This window comes from Mastomys coucha, unplaced genomic scaffold (genome assembly GCF_008632895.1).
Source record: "Mastomys coucha isolate ucsf_1 unplaced genomic scaffold, UCSF_Mcou_1 pScaffold7, whole genome shotgun sequence".
Taxonomy (NCBI): domain Eukaryota; kingdom Metazoa; phylum Chordata; class Mammalia; order Rodentia; family Muridae; genus Mastomys; species Mastomys coucha.
In genome coordinates, this window is record NW_022196913.1 from 24,138,512 (window position 1) to 24,145,371 (window position 6,860).

General features: G+C 41.7%; 1 long non-coding RNA gene across 1 annotated transcript; it reads left to right on the forward strand.

Moving 5' to 3' along the window:
- The first annotated feature begins 998 nt into the window (after positions 1–998).
- On the forward strand, positions 999–2,072 carry LOC116082081. The gene is made up of 2 exons (XR_004115162.1): positions 999–1,078; positions 1,225–2,072. It is a non-coding gene; the product is annotated as an uncharacterized LOC116082081 (long non-coding RNA).
- The last annotated feature ends 4,788 nt before the right edge of the window (positions 2,073–6,860 follow it).

A 6,860-nucleotide genomic window follows, 5' to 3' on the forward strand; every position in this document is an offset into this window, starting at 1 on the left:
CTCTCTCTCTCTCTCTCTCTCTCTCTCTCTCTATCTATCTCCCACCTAAGGATTAGCTACTTCTCCAGCATCATGTCTGCTTGTGTGCCACCATGCTCCCTGCCATGATGATGATGGACTAAGCCTCTGTAAGAAAGCCCCCAACTAAATTTTCTCTTTTATAAGAGTTGTCTTGGTCATGGTGCCTCTTTACAGCAATAGAACTGTAACTAAGACTCCTTATCCAAAAATAAGCTTAAAAAGTTGGCTTATTATTCCAAAGGGAAGTAAGAGCTAGAATATCCCCAACTAAAGAAAATTTGGGATTAAAGGAATGGATAGCATGAGCAGTGCATATCTGATAAAGCCTCCATGATGGTCATGGAAGGCACTGTATCTGAGTTCAACAGGCCTGCTGGATATTTAAATGTGATCTGAATGATCCACTGGTCCACCTTTCTAAATCTAACACTATTTCCACTGTTTTGGGTAAAAATGGTCTCTCAGAACTATAGTGAGACATTTCTTGTCCTGGTTGCATGTGTTCTTTGAATAACTGAGGTGATATGACCCTGTCCTCAAACTCACAGTTGGGAGAACTTATTCAGAGCACCTTTGTTATATAGAGGGGTCACTACTAACAATCCTATACAGAAAAACCCAATGGGATGATATTTCTCTCTCAAACTTCCAACTTTAAAATAACACATACTCTTTCCCTAAGAAAAACTGGATCCAAATTTTACATAGGTGTGGTCCCCTGATGTCCAATTCCACCAAGAATTATTCCTGGTTCATGAGAAACAGCATGGCTTTGTCAGCAGGGCATGTTTGATGATACTCATGCTCTCAATGAGATTTCCTAATGCGTCCTCTCCTCTATAGGACTCTGGTGCATGGTCCAACCAATTGCACAATTACATTCCACCCTATTAAACAAATCTATATCAACCATATGTGGAAGGAGTCTCATTAACCTCATCTCTCCGTGTTCCTTTTGAGGTTGTGATAGAAGAGACCCAATGGCTGACTTCCTAATTCAAACTAACTGATGGAAGACTCTTGAGCAAACAGCCTTCTTTGCAATGCTCACCTTAAGGTAGACAACAGTAGCAAAGATATCATTAACCTCACTGACAGCTTACCGAAGCAGGCAAAGCAATGTTGGATGGTGTTCTTGCCTGTTGTCTTAACCATGCTTTCTGCATGATTTATACTAATAATCTCACCTTCTTCATGTTACAGGTTCTTTCTCACCTGGATAACACACTGGCGTTGGAGACACATTGTCATCAAATGGCTTTACTTCATTCCAGACCTCTGCCATTGGCTAAGTTCTTCTGTGACCTCTCAGACTGACACTCATCAGAGGCACTTTGACTACAGTCTTGCCCTGTTCTACCCATTTTGTTTGCCAGAAAACAACCAAAGTAGCCTTTACCCCCCAGCCTCTGGGAGGGATGATGTGGAAAGATTCAGATACTCTAACAGGCAGACAGACAAGGAGTCCAAATTTAATAAGATAGCAAACTTCTGGCTGCTTCTCCACCTTAGACAAAGATTTCGTGGACTTCTATGATAGTTTGAATAAGGGTGTCCCCACGTATGCCCATAGGAAGTGGCACTGTTAGGAGGTATGACCTTGTTGGAGTAGATATGTCCTTGTTGGAACAGTGTGGCTCAGTCTTCCTTCCTGCTACCTGTCAATCTAGAAGTAAAACTCTCAGCTTCTCCAGCACCATGTCTGCCTGCATACGACCATGCTTCCCACAATGAAGACTAAACCTCCGACTAGACCAAAACAGCAGCAAATGGTTTTGCAAGTGTTAATTTTAAGAGGGAAATGGGGAAGTCTGTGTTAGGATGAGCTAGGACACGTTGGCAAGTTCTGATTGGGATTAATTATTTTAATTAAGATAGTCAAAATAATGAGTTTTGGTTGCTGGACTTTGATGTTTTGAGAGTTGGACCTTAGTGATCAGTCTCAGGGATGTGGGAATAGACCCAAATAAGAGAATAGATCTTGTTGGCCAGCTTTAGGAATGTAATCCAATTAATGGGAAAAAAATAAAAGGAAACACTTACTAATGTCATACTTGCCTGGCTCAGGCCTGCTACAGCCCTTCAGCTGATCTAACTAGATTTTCTTTTAAGGTCTCTCTTGGGAACTCATGGCCCCTCTTAAGAAAGAGCTGATTTACATTTCTTATAATCTCTTTTAATACAGCCAAGACATTTACAACAATTAGAAATTACTTTGTCTTTTCGCAAACAGAGCTATTTGGTAGATCCCTTTGTCTGGGAGATGACCTACTTCAATTGGAAGCTCATAATTTTTGTAGTGATGTGCCTTTCCTTTCTTTCTAATTGTTCTTAAGGTTAGCCTGCTAAAATGATAAAGGCATCTGTGGGAAATGAGGCCCAATGCGTCCAAATCTTCCTCCAGGCCTACCATAAGTGCAGAATTTAACAAGGCAGAATTTCTACAATCCTCCAAGTTCTTAAAGGAACTCCAGAATGCTATTTAAATGTATTTCAAATCTGACCTGGAAGTCACATCTTATCTTACATAGCAGTATTTTGGCTCAGTCAATAACTTGTGGGGACAAATTTAATCATAACACTGAGGTAGCCCCCCAACTCACAGTGGACACTTTTAGAATCAGCATCTATATTATTAAAGTCCTCAAGGGGTTTCCTCCATTCTGCCAAGCAAAACCATCCTGTACCTTGATTCCTAAAGCTAATAATTGAATTCATTGGTATAAGGCAGAAAACCATGGCTCATTTCTCAGTAGGGTGATCTGAAGTTCTTTAGCAAATCCTAGAGTATCCTGATATAGGTCAAAAAAACTTTTAAGCAATGAATTCAGCTCTTTTTTTTTTTCTGGTCCAGGGATGGTATCCGGATACCTGTCCCTCTGAAAACAAACCATTCAGTTTTTGCTTTTAACAAAAAATTTTGTTACCCATAGGAATTCTTTAAACCTGGTTAGGAATTGTTAGTCTTCTTGGGAAGTGCCAGTGAGAAGGGTAAGATGGTGGTGTGCTGAAGGAGGAAAAAGCTGTGGTTCTGATAGAGGAGGCACAGGTAGATCAGGATAGGTAGAACAGGGTAGAGGAGTGAGATAGGTGGAGCGCAGGGAGAAGGAGTGGGATAGGTGGAGCACAGGGAGAAGGAGTGGGATAGGTGGAGCACAGGGAGAAGGAGTGGAATAGGTGGAGCACAGGGAGGAGTGAGATAGGTGGAGCACAGGGAGAAGGAATGGGATAGGTGGAGCACAGGGAGAAGGAGTGGGATAGGTGGAGCACAGAGGGATAAGTAGAACACAGGGAAGAGTGAGATAGGTGGAGTACAGGGAGAAGGAGTGGGATAGATGGAGCACAAGGAGAAGGAGTGGGATAGATGGAGCACATGGAGAAGGAGAGAGATAGGTGGAGCACAGAGGGATAAGTGGAACACAGGGAGGAGGAATGGGATAGGTGGAGCACAGGGAGGTGGAACAGGATAGATGGAGCACAGAGGGATAGATGGAGCACAGGGAGGAGGAACAGGATAGGTGGAGAACAGGGAGGAGGAGTGGAATAGGTGGAGCACAGTGGGATAGGTGGAGCACAAGAAGGAGGAGCTGGATTGATAGAGCACTGAAGACTAGGTGGAGCACAGGATGAAGAAGAGTAACATTGTTAAGAATTTACCTTAATTTAACACAATCTCTAGTTTTGTTAATCTCCTGTTCTTTGGTATCTTTCTTTAATCCTGATACTGTTTCCAGAACCCTCTTATTCATTTCCTGTAAATTGACAATCTGGTTTCTTCTTTTTCAGCTTCTAAGTTCCAATCAAAGTGAGCTGCCCATTCACTATCATTCCTTATTGCCTAGAACTTCTTGTTTTATGTAAAAATACACATTGAGGAAACAGTTTATATTTAGCTAGGTCTCCCGATTTTTCCAAATACTTGCAAGTTGAAAGTCTGTAATTATCACACATAAAACCGGCTAGAATACCAGATGGCAGTGTGTCTATAAACACTTCCTCCTTTGAAACCTTGTGTCTACCTCCTATCTTCCCACCCCCATTTATCTACACCTCTGCTTTTTTTCCTTTTCTTTCTTTCTTTTTTTTTGTTTTTGTTTGTTTGTTTGTTTGTTTTGTTTTGTTTTAGTTTTTCTAAAAACTAGCAAGAAGCCTTTCTATGCTAGCAAAGGGATGGTATTTTATGTCAGGTCTGTGTGCCTCTTTGGGATTGACCATCTTCTCCAACTGGGCCTCGGGGTTAGTTATCCTGCATCCTGTGTGTTTATAGAAACGCGAGGATGCATATGTCTTTTACAAGATGAACCAATAAAGTTCTTTGTGACTGGGAACAATTGCTGTAATCTTTGGCAGGAGCTTATAAACTTCCCAAGCTAAAGGCAGAAGGCTGCAATAAGCAAAAGCCACAGGAAAGTACAGACTTGGGTCCAGGAGGAGTGTCAGGAGACAAAGGTCAAATGGTGATAAATCAAATGTTCAAAAATCAAACAGAACAAAGACAAACCTGTTAGAAACCAAAACACCTTTAAAGGTCTAAAAACCACACAAATTTAAACACACACACACATCAGAAACTGTAATCCTTCCAACGGAAACAAATGGACACTTTAAAGCTAACTGTCTGATAGCAAACCAAAAAGGCATCACCCCAGGAGTAAGATCCTAAAAACCTCAGCTCAGAACAAACCGATAGACCATCAACCAAATTCAGGCAGGTTCAAGTCCCAGGGAGAACTCATCAACTCCCATGGAAGGAAGCAGTGCCAAAAGGTCTCCACAAGGGAGCCCTGTGCTGGTACCTGGCACGGATCCAGCTCATTCCATCAAGTGAAAAATGGATTGGTTTTTAGGGCCTCGTGTTGGGCTGCCAAGAACTGTCAAAAAAAGAAATGTCTCTGACCTCAAAAGAATAAAACAAATTTATTCTGGAGCAAAATATATGTGAGCATGGTCCAGGAACACAGACTTAGGGTATAGCAAATACCATGCTTCAATGAAGTAGCAACTTTGTGACACTTTTATAGAAACAGAACAAAGGTCACAAATTAAGGTACCTTTCAAATATACTGGTGGAAACATTGCTCAGGTGGTTGTAGAAAAATGGGAAAAGCTGTGTTTAAGGTCGGCAGATGCTATGGGAATGACATGGCTAGCTTTAGCCTGGCCTGCTAAGATCAAAAGGTTTCCCCTGCTAGTCATGGGATGTTAGATAGGACACAGAGGTGAATATGAATAGCTAATGGGGGGGACAAAGACAGCTCAAAATAAATTTTAATTAGGTTCTGGACCTGCAACCATTCCGACCTCTGTAACTCCTGCTATTCTAATCAGTTAAATGGCTTTGCAGAGGGTTCAACAGAAGGGGCAGTTTCTCGGAACATTCATTCACATAAGTAAATTATAGTTAATAGGGTATTGTAGTTGAAGTGGTATGTAACATCTGAGACTATATCACTGTGTCAGAACTTTCTGTTATCTTAACAAAATAACTGAGGCTGTGTAGTTTCTAAAGAAGTGCAGTTTGGTTTACAGTTTTGTGAATTCCAGAGCATGGCAAAGTATCTGCTCTGCTAGGGTCCCTTTGGCTGTGTCAAACATGGTTGATGGCTTTGAGGGGAGGGTACCTGTGAGAGAAAGAGATCATATACAGAGGTTGCAAGAAAGAGATACCAAAGATGTCAGCCTTTCCCTTTTCATAACAACACCAGAAACTCAGTGGTATCCTACAGAAATCTTTTCATCCTCTATCAGTTAGTCCCTCAGTCAAACCCATGTCACTCCAATGAGCTGTCCACCACTCACAAGACCCTACCTCTTAGAGGCCCCACCACCTCTTAATAATGCCACATGGAAGACCACGTCATCGGCACTTGAACTGTAGGGCAATAAACTGTAGCTGTCAGAAAAATGTCACAAATCACTCCTTACTCCCCGTCCCTTCTTTCCTGAGTCATTCACTCTGAGTAAATGCCAGCCACCATGTTGTGATGTGCAGAGCCTTTCGTTTTCCTTGAGATCCCTCTGGCCTGTGATTAGGGTTCATACAGAGGGGCAGAGGGCTCCTGTGCTCCTCCCTGGACCCCAAAGGCATTATTTCACAGTCTTGTAGAGCTTGCTTTCCCTGCTTTCTGATGATAAGAGGCCAACACACCCTGCCATTTCTAAAAATAGCCCATCTTCTCAAGTTCATTTTCACCTAATAAGATGATCTCTTTAGGTAAGTAGTTACTCAAACAACCAATCAAAAACGTGTTTCCAAATTAAGACCTTCCTAAGACGGAAGGCTGTACTTAGCACGGCTCACTTTTCATGTATAGTGAACACTGATTATGTACACTCATTGTCTACAGTGCTTAAGTGACTAAATTGAAACTACTCTTGTCTACTGAATTTTCACGAGGATTTCCATTTCAAGTAATATCAGATATTATGTTATGAATAAGTTAGTAACAAACCATAAGTTTATGTATTTTATTAACAGAATTTTGCACAATATATTTTGATCATATTCACCTCCTCTTCCAGCTGTTCCCAGACCTACACCTACCTCCTCACCCACCCAATTTCTGTTCTCTTTCTTCTTTATGTTTTTTTAAAACCCATTCAGTCCAATTTGTGTCACCCAAATACAGACTGGTGTGAGGTATGTCCCTGAAGCATGGTCAATCCACTATGGGTCACACCATTAAAGAAAACTGATTCTCAAGACTGATTCTCAAAGGTGCACACCTTTGAACCCAGGCCTCAGGAGGTAGAGGCAGGCAGATCTCTGAGTTTGAGGGCAGGTTGGTGTACAGATTGAGTGAGTACCAGGACACCAGAATTATACAGAGAAATCCTAT